This window comes from Cupressus sempervirens, chromosome 7, assembly GCF_028749045.1.
Source record: "Cupressus sempervirens isolate cs-2001-9-10 chromosome 7, ASM2874904v1, whole genome shotgun sequence".
NCBI lineage: Eukaryota > Viridiplantae > Streptophyta > Pinopsida > Cupressales > Cupressaceae > Cupressus > Cupressus sempervirens.
In genome coordinates this window covers 905,485,300-905,502,916 of record NC_143124.1, presented here as the reverse complement: position 1 = coordinate 905,502,916, position 17,617 = coordinate 905,485,300, and positions in this window count along the sequence as shown.

The following is a 17,617-nucleotide window of genomic DNA, read 5'->3' as shown; positions in this document are numbered from 1 at the left end:
CATCCTTAAGGTTTTTTTTAGGTTGGTAGACCTTTACATCCCCAATGAGATAGTTGTTTAGACCCCAAATGAAGAGTTGAACTATCACTGGTGAACTATCATTGGTTCATGCATAAGGCATAGGCTCATAGAATTTTTTCTCATTCTCTACCATGGTCATGGTATACTATCTTAGATTATGGAATTCATCTTCCCTCTATTGGTGTCACTCCTTTGATAGGAAGTGATCAGGGAAGTTTTCAAGGAATAACTCCCAAGTAATAGTTTTCATATTCATGCCCAATTTATTTTCTTCAATGTTCCACAATTCCACCATGTAGCCCCAAACAGTTCTAGATGTGTGATGGCATACCTCACTTTGAAATAAAAGTCAAAGTATTGCATAGAAAAACATCTTTCTTAGGCAATTAATCATTTCTCTGCCACATATCCTGTACTAAATCTGTTGAAAGGCCTAATCATGGATCTTTGTTAGTCCTTCATCTAAGTGGCCTTAGCTGACCTCTGTCTATGACTGTGGAGGTCTCCCTAAGGACTCCTAGATATTTTCCTCTACTCATTCCTAACATGATGTGATTCCTCATGATCAACACCCATTGGAGGAGGTGGGCACTCTAAGATCATCCCCATCATCTATCTCATACTAGCCTCCTTCAAATTGGCATTCTATTATCTATTTCTCTCCTCCCTATTCTCTTCCTGAATAGGACTCTCTTTATGAGTTAGAAGAGGAAAATCATGTTCACCTCTCCCATGACCTCTACCTCAGCCTACACTATGACCTCTAATAGTTGATCTAGTCTCAGACACCATCCTCCTACAACACCCAAGAAAGAACAATGAAAATTCTCACAAAGTTAACAAAGGCCTTTTTTTCTATGTTTCAAGAAATTGAGTCTAAAGTTTAAAGTGTTCAAGTTGTAATATATACATATAATTATTTAAGTTTTATTTAAGTTGAACTAGTGTTCATCTAATGGTGTTGTAATACACCTAGAGCTCCCAATCCAAAAACATGTCTCTAATACTAGATGTAATGCCCCGCTAGGGAACCTAAAAGAAATTAACCTAAAGTTTCACTAAGTTTTCCAAACAGCTTTCATTCACAAATGTTTTAAAAAATGAATAACAATAAATTTTAACAAGGGTTTCAACCAAAATTATTTCTAAAAAAAGATCCATAACAAACATGGAGAAGATATAGTAAGTCCAAAGAGAAATTACTATGCACATCTCAAAAAGCTCCTACCTTGATTTGATGCTAACCAGACGAATGGTTGAAACTCACAAGAATTCTCATCTTCTCGAAAACCCTCTTTCTCAAAATTTGCTCCTCTAGAGTTGTGTGTGCAGAAATGTGCTCTAATTTCTTAATAAAGAGATTTCTCCTTTAAGGTTTTAGTTCTACAAACACACAAACCCTTTCTATTTGTTATTTTATTTTATTTTAATTTCATGTATAAACATTTTACATTTTAATTAAAATAAACTTTATTAAATTTATTCTCTCTCTCTCTCTCTCTCTCTCTCTCTCTCTCTCTCTCTCTCTCTCTCTCATTAAATCATAAGACATCTTTAATAATATATTTATTAATATAACTAATAATAATATTTATAGTTTATTATTTCAATGAAAATCCTAAATAAATAATTATTAAATTAAGTAAATATAATTATGCCAAAAAATGGAACTTTATTAAATCATTTAAGTTTAATTTTTCTATTTAATTAATTTCTCAATTAATTAAATATAATTGCAAATTAATTTTTCTTTATAAAATCTTCATTTAAAAATCACAATAGACCCACAATCTAAATAAGAAAACTTATCAGATAGATAAAGTACTAAATCAAGCTCAAGCATCAAAATCTAGAATTCTTGTCACTTGACAAATTTGGAAGGGTACTAACTCAAATACTTGTCCTATTTTTTAGGACAATTGGCTTAGGGTTAGGATTTGGACTCAAGGACTATCTCTCCTCTTTATCATTGAGATATTGTGATAGGGCATGCAAAACTTGGAAATTCAGGGAAGTTGATGGCTCGTACCATCAATCCACATAATAGTTGAGCATGTAGATATAAATATAAAATTAAACTAAATGAGAAATGGCAAGTAAAAAATCAAAAAAATCAAACATAAAGTAAAAAATTACATGTACACCATACACATGCAAGTATGGGGCAAGTATCCATAAAAAATTGCATATAAATCATCCATCTAATTATCATCAGAAGGCAATTCAAATCACATGAACATATGAAACATCATCATTGAATGGATAAACATAAACACATGAAATAACTAAGTATCAAGTAGTTCATTGAATATATAAACTAAGTACGAAATAACATCCAATCAAATTAGGTAATTGAGTACCACTAATTCATAAAACATAACCATAAAATAGGACTAAAAGAATTTAGCAATATAACATGAGAAGTAAACTAGGTGTAGGCATTACATATATAGACATCTATGGGAATCAAAATTATTTCTGTGGTAACTAATTCACCCCTCCCCTCTTAGTTACTCCTCTTATATTTTCAACAATTGGTATCAGAGCTATTGGCGCTTGCAAGAAAGGTTTCAAAGACCTAAGCTAAAGATCAAGATGTCTTATAAAGGAGAGATCCCTAACCTTAGCAGAGATAACTTTTCAACTTGGTAGGAACTAATGAATCTAGATTGGGGAACCATTAGAGATACAAGTCTGCACTTCTTGGAGAATCAGTATGTGGCACCACTAAAGTCTTTAACTATGGATCAGATGGTAGACATGAAGAATCAGAACATAATGATGATTGATATTTCTTCCTCTCTCAACTATTTTGAATTTGATGAAGTCAAAGATTTCCTTACTTCCTATGACATGCAAAACAAACTAGAAAAGATATATGGACGAGATGATAATGTGAAAAGATCCAAAGTAGAGAGTCTAAGAGGTCAATTTCATCAAATTAAGAGTAAAGAAGATGAAAACATTGAAAAATACATAAAAAGAATCAAAGTAAGCATAAGTGCAATCAGAGTTGGAAGAGGAAAATTAGATGACACTACAATAGTCAAAAAGGTATTAAGAACTCTTCTTCCTATTTATGCAATTAGAGTTTCAACTATTCAATAGATGAGATCTGATCCTAAAAATGATATAACTTTGGATGCACTGGTGGAAAAATTAACAACTTTTGAGTTGGATAACTTTGATAACTATCTTCTTGTTGGGATTAAAGAGAGAGTAACTAAGGGGGGGGGGGGGGGGGGGGAATCAGTTACTAACAAAAATTAATCCTCTAATCCCATAGATGTCTTAAAGATCTAGTTACTACTAATACTTGGTAAACATAACAAAAATGTTGTAACTCAAAATTAAATGGTTACTTATCATCAAGCATTCATACATGTAATTGAAAATAAAATGAACACAAGAGACACTAGATTTAACATGAAAACCCAATATGGAAAAAGCCACCAAGTAACTAGCTACCAATTTTTCACTCTTCTGAAGTGAGCCCTGTTAGGAGCCAACCCTATTGAAGGTTACAATACACACTGTTAGGTGTGACCCTGTTAGAGGATTTTGATCACCCTATTAGGAGTGGCCTTCCTAGAGGTCTTTAGAACAATTCAAATAAACTATCACCTTGTTAGAGTATTTACAAAATGACTATTAAACAAACTCTGTTAAGAGATTTGAAATCACTGCTACAATGGTTAGAAAGAAATAATGATTTGACCTGAACAAGATGCAACTAAATTTGCTGATTATAGGTCTCTGTTCTGCATCATTAGATCCTCTTTGATCAAATATGGCTTTTCTACTCTTCAATGATCTTTGATCATCCTTCAAATTCACTTCCACAATAATCAGTCCTTGTATCACATCAATTCTACTTCCACACTTAGAATTCACAACTTGACCTCTTATTTATACCATTTAGATTATCAAGTTAGCTCATTCTCATGTTACATTTACCAATAATTCATACATCAATTGGCTACAAATATTACTTTAAACAAATAAACGTTATTTCACAAAATAATGAAATCCTTCACTGGCCAACCTTGCTCAATAAATACTACTTCCAAAATTTTCTTGAGTTAATCATCTTGACTCGGTTAACATTGCAACATCTACAAAATCCTTTGGCTACCGAGTTTACTTGGTAAGAACTAAATTCCTTCACTGTTCATGAGAGCTCGGTAAGAACTGTTTTTGCCACATTTCCTTTGATGATCGAGTGAGCTCGATAAGAGTTGTTTCTATCATATTTCCCTTTGATGACCGAGTAACCTCGATAAAAACTAAATTTTTTTGTTTGACCTTGAAAGCTCAATAACAACTACCTACTTAGTGTAGACACCTAAAAATCCTTTAGAAAATAAAGTATTTTTATTTTCTGAAAAAAATCCCTGATGACATCATCATTTATTAATTTATTTATTTTTTATGCCATTAAATCCCTTTATCTTAATTAAAAATATTTAATTAAGGAATCCCTCCCAAAAATGTTTAAATCTTATTTAAACATTATTTCCTTATTTATTAATTATTTAATTAATAAATTGACCAAAAATCCAAAAATAAATTATTTATTTATTTTTTTGTCCAAAACTTGGCCAATTTCCTTAAGACCACTAACCTCTTCCAAAATCTTCTAAATCCTTCTTTAATTTTGATTAAAGGCTAATCCCATCATTTCCTACCCCTAATCCCAACTCAAAATATTTAATTAAGATTAAATATTAATCCTCATATTTATTAAAAATATTTTAATAAATATTTCCTCAACCTAAACTCTTGAAATAAATAAAACTTTATTTATTTTCTAAAAAAATCTTATTTATCCTCATCCTAAAAGCCTAGACTCTTCTAGAAGATGTCAATTCTAATCCTAAACCCCCCTCTAACCTTGTCACATTCCCTAAACAAGGTTAGCCAACTCCTAAGCTAATCCTAATCCCTCTTCTAATCATGTGCACAACTTAAGCAAGGGTTAAGACTTGCTAACCCAAGCCAAAGTCAATAATCTCATCCTCCTCCCAACCACCTCTAAGCCAAAGTCAACAATCTCATCCTCCTTCCAACCATCTTTATTTATGACCCAACCATCTCTATTTGACCCAACCATCCCCATTTATGGCTCAACCTCCCTCATTACTCCTTTGACCAACCCATATCCTACCCTCTCACATCCAATCACCTTGTGACATGTGTCACCTGCTAATTGGCTTTAAACAAGCACAATCCATGTGCTCCCCTTTGAGTGCATCCTAGCCCTCCCTTACCATCTTGCCATCCTTGCATCCTGACTGTCCATCCTTCCACCCCTTGGCCTATAAATAGAAGCCTCTCCCTTCACTAAAATCATCCACTTTTGAAGCAAACTTATAATGCTATTTTGAGAGCCTAAAAACTACCAAAATACTATTATAATGCTAAAAACCCTCCATACCTTCATTGTTGAATCATTCATCCACACTCATATTTGATTATCACTCATCCATTTGGAGCTTGAGCACATCGTGAGCATACATCCACTATCCATCAGGGACACAGCTTCATCATCATGAGAAGCACTTGAGGAGTTTACCATCTTTGGTCTACTTTCCTCAATTTTGTCTTCTTTGGTCCTATCTTAAGTGTTTATTTGTTTTTAGTATTGAGAATGCTTTTTATAGATTAGTTTTCATTTTACTCTACTAAAATAGGTGATACACTTAGTAGACACTATAAACCTTCTTTACTGACCTTCTGAGCTTGGTAGACTCTGTCCTTTATGTTGCTGACCATTTGAGCTCGGTAGACTCTATCTTTTGCCTTGCTAACCATCTAAGCTTGGTAGACTATGTCTGATGACTAATATGACATTTGTGTGACATCAAAGACAACACACAATTAAAAAATTATATCCAACAATCTCCCTCTTTGGCATTGATGGAAACACAACATGTGAAAACATGAATGCTTCACTCTCTTCTTCAGATACAACAAACTCCCTCTTTCATAATAATCTCTCCCTCTTTCACAAACTCTTATTATTTTGCAAATTTTAGAAAGATATGACAGTATACTCTCCCTCTTTGACAACACATGCCAAAGACAACATAAATCAACTGAATAGCATTGTACCTGATGTACTGATTCACATGTAATGTCTTCATTGGTTTGTTGCATCAACTGATAGACTTTCAATTCTGTTCTTGTTGATGCATCACTAAAACTGTATTTTAGTGAGCTTCAGATAGGGGAATGACCCCTAACTTACCTCTTAGATACAAGAATGCATCCTTAGGTAAAGGCTTTGTGAATATGTTAGCAATTTGTTCCTTTCCATGGACATATTCCAATTTGATTTTCTTTTCTTGTACCAATTCTCTAACAAAGTGATACTTTATGGCAATATGCTTGGTTTTTGAATGCATCACTAGATTCTTGGAGATATTAATTGCACTTGTGTTATCACAAAACATAACAATAGGTTCTTTGATTTCTTGCTTCATACCTTCCAATAATTGTTTGAACCACACAATGTTTGAATAGTTTACTGCTGCTACAACATATTCAGCCTTTGTTGTGGATTGGGATGTACAATTCTACTTTTTACTTGTCCAAGAAACCAACCTCTTTCCAAGAAAGAAAGCACCTCCACTTGTACTTTTTCTATCATCAACATTCCCTGCCCAATCTACATTAGTGAACACTTTTAAATTCAAGTTTCCTCCAAGTTTATACCATAATCCATAATCTTTAGTTCCTTTTAAGTATCTCATGATCCTTTTGATTGTCATCATCTGATTTTCTTTTATTTTTGCTGAGAATCTTGCTAAAATTCCTACTGCAAGGGCAATGTTTGGTCTTGTATACACTACATACTGCAACTTTCCAATCATAGATCTATACAATGTCTAATCCACTTCCTTTGATTCATCATCCTTGGTAAGTTTCAATTCAGTACACATGGGAGTACCAACTAGTTTGTAGTCTTCCATACCAAACTTTTTTAGTATCTCCTTGATGTATTTAGATTGAGTAATGTAGATACCATTCTTACTTTGATGAATTTGAAGACCAACAAAGAATATTTCACCAAACATTGACATTTAAAATTCCTTGTTCATTTGTTCTAAAAATTCTTTGCAAAGATATTCATTTCCTATGAACAAAAAATCATTTACAAATATCTCTGCTAAAACAATCTTATTATCTGGTCCTTCCTTTATATACTAACTAATGTTGTCATTAGTTCTTTGAAAACCAATCTAAATAAGATAGTTATGCAATCTTTCATACCATGCTCTAGGGGCTTGTTTCAGACCATATAATGCTTTGTGCAATTTGTAGACCATGTCCTTCTTGTTTGGATCAATAAAATCTTTAGGCTGTTCAATGTAAACCTCTTCATCCAATATGTTATTAAGAAATGATGACTTGACATCCATCTAATAAACTTTGTATCCTTTACATGCGGCATATGCAAGTAAAGTTCTAACACCTTCCAATCTTGCAATAGGAGAAATTTTTTTTCCATAGTCTACACCTTCTTCTTGAGATTATCCTTTGCATACCAGTCTAGTTGTGTTCTTTGATACCTTACCATCTTCATTTAGCTTGTTTTTGAATACCCACTTAGTTCCAATCACATTCTTGTCTTTGGGTCTAGGTACAAGAGTCCATGTTTTATTTTTCTCTATATATTCTATCTCTAAATTCATAGCTTCAATCCAAATTTCATTGTCTAGTGCATCTTTGACATTTCTAGGTTCAAAATCAGCAAGTAAACAAGTGTTTTTCAACTTACTTCTTGTCATTTTTCCTTCTAATTTATCTCCAATGATTTGATCTGGTGCATGATTTTTCCTAACATACTTGGCTAACACAGGCTCCTTTCCTTTTGAATGACTTGCATTGTTATCCTTTTATGTCTCAACTTCTTGTTCTGGATCCTATTGCTCTGGCTTGGTAGATGTTGATTCGGTAGCTTCTGTTTGCAACTTAGGTTCTTGCAACTTGGTAGGCACTAGTTTAGTTTGAACTTCCCATGACTTGATTACTGAATACTTTGAAGTTGAAGATTCCTAATTAATAGGTATATTTGGCATTGTATCAGGTTCAATGTAAAAAAATCTTCTGTAGTCTTCAGGTCCCCTTTTACTTTCTTCTTCTGTTCTTTCTGCAAACTCATCAACTTTCATATGTGCACTTTCTATGACTTTATGAGTAGATAATTTCAAACATCTATATGCTTTACTTTTGCAAGAGTATCCCAAAAATATTCTTTCATCACCTTTTACATCAAATTTACCTTTTCTAGATTCTTTCAAAATGTAACATTTGCTTCCAAATACTTTTAGGTAACTTACATTGGGTTTGTAGCCATAACATAACTTATAGGGGGTTTTGAGTGAATCCTTTTTCAGTTGTACTCGGTTCAAGGTATGAACTGCAATGCTGATAGCTTCCTTCTAGTATTTGATAGCAATGCTTTTCTCAATCATTAAAATTTTTGCACAGTCCATGATAGATTTGTTCCTTCTTTTTGCTATTCCATTTTGTTCAATATTTCTAGGTGTTGAAACTTGTCTTTTGATTCCCCTTTCAATGAAAAAGTTATTGAACTCATATGAAATGAATTCACCACCTCTGTTAGACATTAAGCATTTCAATCTTTTTCCTATTTCCTTTTTTACTCTAGCCAAATACCATTTGAACTTTTCAAATGCTTCTGATTTCTCTCTTAGGTACATGACAATCATCATTCTTGAATAATTATCAACAAAAAGAATGAAAAATTTCTCACCAGTATAAATTTCAATGCCAATAGGTCCACACAAATTAGTATGTACAATTTCTAGAACTTCTTCAGTCTGATAGTGCTTGCTTTTAAAGCTAGTCTTTTTCATTTTACAAATTTAACAATTCTTGCATAGACCAAACTCAGGTTTCTTTATGTTAGGAATGCCTCTTACTTTCTTGAATTTACTAATTTTTATCAAGTTGTCAAAGTTTACATGACATAACCTTCTATGCCATAACCAACTCTCTTCAATTTGAGCAATAAAACATGAACATTCACCAAGTTCAAGATAAAATAAGTTACCTTTTGTTTGAGTGCCTGATCCAATCAGCTTACCTTTATCATTGAACAATCTTTCTTTTCCTTGCATGAGTTCTACTTTAAATCCATTATTAAGTAGTTGTGACACACTCAACAAATTATGCTTTAGTCCTTCTACCCAATATGCATTGTTACATACAAGTTCTTTGGTCAGAGAGATTCTTCCTTTTCTTTTTATACAACAAGGTTCATTGTTACCAAATCTTACATTGCCACCATCATAGTCTTCAAAGAATTCAAACTTAGTTTTATCACCAGTCATGTGATGAGAACAACCACTATCTATAATCCATGTATCATTTCTATTCATATGAGAAGTAAGTGCCATTTCTTCATCATTATCATATTAATCCTTTACAATAATGTAAACAATTTCATCTTCTTCTTCATCATCAGAATCATTAGAATCTTTTGCCATGAAACATGTTTTCTTACCTTTATCCTTGAATGATTTAAAGTCTTTCTTGCCATTGTACTTGCGACCTTTCTTCTCATCCTTGTTCTACTTATTTGGACACCTAGCAGCAATATGTCCAATTTCTTCACAAGAAAAATAGATTAGAGGAATCTTACCTTTGTATTTTCCTTTGCCTCTTGAATATTTCTTTGCTAGCAGAGCTTCAACCACTATCTGATTGTGGATCTTTTGTCTTCTTCCCTTTTTCTTTGAGTGAAGCTTGGCTTCAAATGTTGATTCAATTTTCTTGGCAGTTGGAACATAATTATCATAGTTTTCTAGCTCAAATATGGTCAATCTTCAAACTATGGCCTCTAAATTTATTTTATAATTTGTTTCACATCGTCTTTCTTGAATTGTAGAGACTTTGATTTTATAGATAGGAAGTAGAGTTCTAAGAACTTTACTTATAACTATCTCCTCCTTAATATCTCAACTAGATCCTTTGATTGCACTAACACATGCTTTGATTCTTTCAACATACTTTGCAATGTTTTCATTTTCTCTCATCCTCATTTGATCAAATTGTCCTCTCAAACTTTTTGCTTTGGCTCTTCTCATATTATCATCTCCTCCATAGATCTCTTTCAACTTGTCTCACATTTCAAAGGCAATTTTGCAATCCTTGATGTCATCATATTCTTCATAACTCAGAGCAGATGTTATATCTATCATCATGTTGTTGTAAGTCTTCTTTTTAGTAATATCATTGACAGATAGTATACCAATAGGTTCTACATATTTTTCATCAAGATACTTCAGTTATGAATCACCAATAGAAGTGAAATGAAGTCTCATCAATCTCTGCCATGCTGAGAAGTTGTTTTTGGATAGAATTTTTAATTGTGTATTGTCTTTGATGTTACAAAAATGTCATACTAGTCATCAGACAAATTCTACCAAGCTCAAATGATCAATAAAGTAATTTACAGTGTTAATCGAGCTCCCATGATTAACGAAGAAAAGTTAATGTTTACCGAGCTCACTCAGGCATCAAAAGATTTTGTAGTAGAAAGTTAGTGTTAACCAAGCTCCCAAGGTTTATAAAGAAAAGTTAATATTTACCAAGCTCACTTGGGCATCAAAGGATTTTGTAATAGAAAGTTAGTGTTAACCAAGCTCCCAAAGTTAACAAATAAAAGTTAACATCTACTAAGCTCACTCGGTTATCAAAGGAAATGTGGTAGAGAGTTAGCTTCTACCGAGCTCACAAGGTCAGAAAAGGAAGGTTAGTGCTAACCGAATTCACTCGATCTCTAAAGGATTTTTGCAGGGTTTGTAGTGTTTACCGAGCCTCACTTGGTTAACACTAGAAATCCATTCTAGAGCAATGATCACCGAGCTGGGTCAGCCAATGAAGGATTTTATTGTTTTGATATTAAGTTCAATTGTTTCATGTAGTTGACTGATGTAATATTTTTATTGTTGTTGTAACTTATATTTGAGCCGACTTGATAATCTAAAAGGTATATATTTAGATGTTCAAGTTGTGAATTAAAGGTGTGTGTGAGTATATGGATGAGGACGGAATAAGAAAATATTGAGCGAATTCTAATAAAAGATTAGATATCTTGGAGGAGTTGCAAAGTTGTATTTAATCAGTAAGGATCCAATGAAGTAGAATAGAGATCTATAATCAGCAAAAGATAAGTTGCATATCTTTCAAATCACCTCATTGTCACTTTCTAATCATTGTAATAGTGAATCTAGAATCTTTTAATAGAGTTGGTTTAATAGCCATTTTGTAAATCCTCTAACATGTGTCAGTTTAGTTGAATTGTTCGAAAGACCTCTAACCAGGCCACTCCTAATAGGGTGATTAAATCCTCTAACAAGGTCACACCTAACAATGTGCATCGTAACCTTTAATAGGGTTGGCTCCTAATAGGGCTCACTTCAGAAGAGTGAAAATTGGTGACTAGTTACTCGGTGGTTTTTTCCATATTGGGTTTCCATGTTAAATTTGGTGTCTCTTGTATTCATTTATTTTAACCTTTGTATGCATAATAATAACTATGAATGCTAGATGATCAATAATTAGTTAACCTATCGAGTTACAATATTCCTGCACTATTTATCGAGTATCAACAGTAAGTAAATATTATAGACATCTAAGGGATTTTTGGAATTGTTTTTGTGATAATTGATTCACCCCTCACCTCTCAGTTACTTCATCTATATTTCCAACAATTGGTATCAGAGCTTTTGGTGCTTGCAAGACAAGATTTCAAGGATCTAAGTCAAAGATTAGGATGTCTTATAAGAGGAAAATTCCAAGACTTAATAGGGACAACTTCTCATCATGGCAAGGGTTGATGAGACTTCATCTAGCTTCTATTGGAGATACAGGACTAAAATACCTTGATGAAAAATATGCAGAACTAGCTGGTACACTATCTGTCAATGATATTGGTAAAAAAAAGACCCACAACATCATGATGATAGATATAGCATCTACTCTGAGTTATGAAGAATTTGATGACATCAAGGACTGCAAATCTACTTTTGAAATGTGGAAAAAGCTGAAAGAAATCTGTGGAGGAGATGATAATGTAAGAAGATGAGAGAGGATGAAAACATTGCAAAATATGTTGAAAGAGTCAAAGGATGTGTCAGTGCAATCAAAGCATCTGGAGGAGATATCAAGGAGGAGACAATAATAAGTAAAGTTCTTAGAACTCTATTTCTCATTTATGCAATCAGAGTTTCTAAAATTCAAGAAAGAAGATGTGAAGCAAATCACAAGATAAATCTAGAGGCCATAGTTGGAAGATTAACTGCATTTGAACTAGACAACTTTGACAACTATGTTTCAGCTTCCAAAAACATTGAGTCAGCATTTGAAACCAAAATTTCACTCAAGGAGAAAAAGAAAAAGAAAAAGGAATCTCAGTCAAGAAGTGAAGATGAATCAGACCAAAGTTCAAACAATGATCTTGAGGTGATTGAAGCTCTACTAGCAAGAAAATATTCTAGAGGCAGAGGAAAATATAAAGGTAAAGTTCCTCTAATCTATTTTTCATGTGAAGAAGTTGGTCATATTGTTGCTAGGTGCCCAAACAAGAAAAACAAAGATGAGAAGAAAGGTTACAAGTACAATGGCAAGAAAGAATTCAAATCATTCAAGGATAAAGGTAAGAAAACATGTTTTATGACTAAAGATTCTAATGATTCTAATGATTAAGAAGAAGATGAAATTGTCTACATTTTTGTGAAAGATGAGTCTGATAATGATGAGGAAATGGCACTCATTTCTCATATAAGTGACAAGTCTAAAAAATGCCTTTATTTTGTTATGTTTAAGATACTTTATGATACTTTGTTCATCCTTTTTTTTAAACTTATAAGCTTATGTTTGATAAATCTTTGATGATTCATGGGGTAGAAAAACTATGTCATCCTTTGCCTAAATGATATCTAATATGCAGTATTTCATATAAATATCCAAATGTGTGTTCTTATGCTTGAATTTAGTTTAATGGATGTTTATTTGCAAATATGTTTTATATCATAACTAACCTAATGATAAGGATTAAAGGATGAGAGGAAGAATCCAGAAGTTGGTTGCCAACAACATTCAAGGAGAAACGAGCATCAAGGAACAACCATGAAAAGGAAGTTATGACCACTCAAGGAAACATGGCAGTGAATAAGGATTTTTTATGAGCCATTACCTTCTCTGCATTTATGTTGTAACAAGTGGATGCCACAACTTCATTGCTCCTTCCTCAATTCTGTTATCCTTACTTTTTGCTTTCAATTGTTCTCCTATATTCTCTCCTGCGAACTTAACTTAGGATAGTTACTTTTTTGTTATGTAATAAAGAGTAGATTCCCTATATATGTCGAGATCGACTCCTGTGTGTGAAGTTTTTAGTTTTCCATTTTTGGTTTTGATAAGTTTTATCGAGTAAGAGAAAAGACTGATTCATAGTTTGTTGCAGTGTGTTTTACAATTCTGAATTATGTAATGATGATTAATAAAATGAATTGGTTCTCTTTAGTTTCTATCCTATGTTGGTAGATTAGAGAAGCCAACCAAGGGGGCCCACTTGGAAGGTGGATTAGATTAGGATAGAATAGATTTATTTTACTAAGCATTAGCAGTATTTTAAGTAAGACATAGCTAGTTAATTCCTTCCTGTAGCATCACACTTCATGAATGTTCCTGCAGCATCTGGGAGAACAGTCTAATGGATGAGTCAAGATGGAACCTCTATTATCTTGTCCTTGTGTTTTCAACATTCATAGATTTAGTAGTTTCCTTTCTACAGCAGTAGTGTAGTTTCCTTCCTTTGCATTTTTTACTTTCCTGCAGCACAAGCATAATGACTCATCAAGGTACCTAGTGCACATACTGTGCTGACCATTTCAAGTATACGTCCCTGGGTTGACAATCTAAATGCACCTCATGGTAGGGGAAAATTAGTCCTTAACTTGAATAGATTATTCTTAAGCCAGGCCTAGCACATGACTATGGAACACCTATTGTGAGGTGGTTCATTTTTGGTGCCATTGCCGAGGATGGTGTCAAGCTAGGAGCATTTTTGAGTCATAGTTTTTAGATTAAGTTTTTTTTTACCAGTGTGAAAATTTTAGTTGCATGCATCGAAGAGGAAGAAGACGAGATGAATATGGCAGATTTCTTCCATAGGGATCTATTAATTTGAATGAAGAAGTTGAAGAAGAAGTTGAGTTGCCCTTTGAAGATGCAAGTCCTATTTTCCCCACAGTATCATCATCAAGAGCTTAATCCCTAGATATATCTGGTCTCCAGCCCTTCACTGAAATATTGACCAGTTTTCTTGATAACACTACCTCGAATCCACTAGTTGTTAATCACCCAGTGCCTAACCTTCCTTTTTAGTAGCAACCTCATAATCCAGTCCCACCAGTCATGGCACAACCCACTTTTCCATTTCCACTCCCAAGTCTCATAACCAATGCCAATCTCAAGAATATACCTCCCACTTCTTTTTTGAAGTTCTATGGCCTTGCAACTGAAGACCCCAATACCTTCTTGTTTGAATTCGACATCCTTTGTCGTAGTTTTGACTACAACATTGATGCCCATAAGCTTAAATTATTTCCAACCACATTGAAAGAATTAGCTTTACGATGGTTCATGGGCTTAGTAGCCAATGTAGCTGTAAATTGGGATGAAATGCAAGCCTTGTTTTTGGAAAAATATAAAGAATATTGCAAAGCATCTGGCACAAGAGGAGATGATATCTTTAGGATATCACAGAAGGAGGAAGAGACATTAGAAGACTATATTTCTCAATTTTTATATACACTACAAAAGAATCCTCAGCACACATTGTCTAAAGATTCCCAAAAACTAGTCTTTCTAAGAGGAGTGAATGAAGACTATTTGGAAGCATTGGACTTGATGGCCAGTGGAGATGTATATCAAGCTCAATGGGATGACCTCAAAAAGATATGTCAGAACTACTCAAGGTCAACCATGAAGAAAGGTCGAAGACCCCATTCTACGATTACAAAAGGAATTAGTCAAGGCATTTCAAAACTTGAAATATCCAATTTGTTGTCAGATTTCAAACAAGACATCAATAATGATGTTGCTACACAGTTGGATACAATGACTGCAAAGAAGAAGCAAGCAGAGGCTGAGTTACAACTAGCTGAGTACTGTCCTCATTGCCAAAAGTAAAAGAAAGATTACCACTTTAAATTGGTTGCAAGCATGGAGAACCAGCATCTTCCAACTAAATATGTGAAAATAGATGGGGATGATGAGCAAGTATTCTTTGTTGCTCAATGCCGACCATGGGCTCAACGTCAAGGTATGCCTCAAGACCCCTTGCAAAATTCAAATTTATATGGTAATCAATGGTAAAACCACAATACCTAAGGTCCCCCACAAAACTAACCCAATTGGAATAATGCTGGGCAAAACAACCCACAACAGTCTCAAAATTTCCAACAACCTTGGCCTAACCAGCAGAATAACCAACGGCCCCAGAACCAGCAGAACCAATGGCAACCACCCCAAGGGAATTGGCAATTTGCAAACCAATGGAAGGGATCTCAATAATGTCCTAACCAAAATACTGGTGTTCCACGATTACCCCCTCTAGCTCAACAACCTGCTTTAATGCCACCACCTACAAATAGTGGACCTCAAAGGAAAACACAGCTACCTGCACAGCCTCAGCCAAATCCAAATAGTAAACCATAGTAGCCCATGTATAGTAATGATACCCAATAGTACCCTACTTATGCCCTAGATGTTGCAGATATACATTTGAGATCTAGAACGACCTTACCAGCACCAAGGCCACCTCTTATAACTGAAGTATCATAGTCTCCTGTAGCATCAAAACCTTTGGTTGATGAACTTGTTGACCCAACTAATGTTAACATACCAATACCAGATCAACCAACAATAGAGTCTCCTTTTCCAGACCAACTAATACAAAAGGAAAAAGGCAAGGAACAACCCTTTGACATTGTTAACCAGTTGAAGAATATGCATGTCTGAATACCTTTGTTTCAAGCTATTAAGGACATTCCTGCTTATGGAAAAGCTATAAGGGAAGCTTGTCTAAAGAAACCTGGAAGGAAGAAGAAGGATCCTACCATAGTTCATGTTGGACATTTAGCTAATATCATGTTAGGAAGAGTGATTACACCAAAATATTCTGACCCAGGGAGTCTAGTAGTAAGTGTCAACATCAATGGTCAATTTGTTAAAAATGCCTTAATAGATTTGTTAGCTACTATAAATGTGATGACTAAAGAAACCATGAAGAAGTTACAAATAGAAGGATTAAGGCCCACACCAACTATTCTGCAGCTTGCAGATAGTTCCACTGTCACTCCTGATGGAATGATAGAAAATATTGTTGTGACCTTAGATTCCCTAGAATATCATGCAGACTTCATGATTTTGTCCCCTAAAGTAAACCTATCTAGCTATCCTATCATTCTAGGTAGACCATGGTTGGCCACAACTGATGCAAACATAAATTGTAAATCAGGGAATATGACCATATCAAATGGCCAAGCAACCAAGCAATTTGATCTATATCTTCCTGCACAACCATTACTAGATTTGAGTACATCTTTTTGGCCAGATTTAGGAGATGAAGAAGAAGAGATAAATTCCATAGTACAACTTATTATGTTACATAGGAAATCTTTTCTAAAGTTGCAAGAAGAAGATTCAATAATCCAGAGCATCCTTACCAACACTTGTGTGATAGGAAAAGATGTGTCTGAAAGCTCTATATTAGAATTGATTGCATATGAGGAGTGTGATACAAGTTGTACTTTACTTAAGGAACCTAAAAATCTTTATTCACTACTTCCCTATGAATTAGAAGGAAGCCCAATCTCTAAAATTGCTATGGTAGAATCCACTATTCCTATTGAACTGAGTAAAGGCCATAAACTGCATGTTAGCCCCAAATTGACATCCATACAGATGGAACAATTAAAAAAATTGCTTCAGAAGCATGAGAAGACTTTTTCTTGGGATTATGATGATATGAAAGGATTAAGCCCTACACTGTGTACCCATAGGATATACATTAATGAAGGTTTTCTACCACTTCATCAACCTCAGAGGAGGATAAATCCAAGCCTCAGAGAAATAGTCAAAACAGAATTGTAGAAACAGCTTGATGCTGGCTTTATCTATCCTATATCTGATAGTAAATGGGTATCACCACTGGTTATAGTACCTAAGAAAGGAGGAAAATGGAGAATTTGTGTAGATTATAGGGTACTTTTGCATACTCTATTTTACCATTTGGTCTTTGTAACGCTCCTGCAACATTTCAATGGGTTGTAATTAGTATTTTTGCTGATATATCACATGATTGTATGGAAATCTATATGGATGACTTTACAACATTTGGAGTTACTTTTGAAGAAGCAATGATAAATCTTGAAAAAGTTTTGGTAAGATGTCAAGAACATAATTTGGCACTAAATAGTGAAAAGTGTTTCATGCTCATGCAAGAGGGTGTGGTACTTGGTCATTTCATATCTACTGCGGGTATACAAGTAGA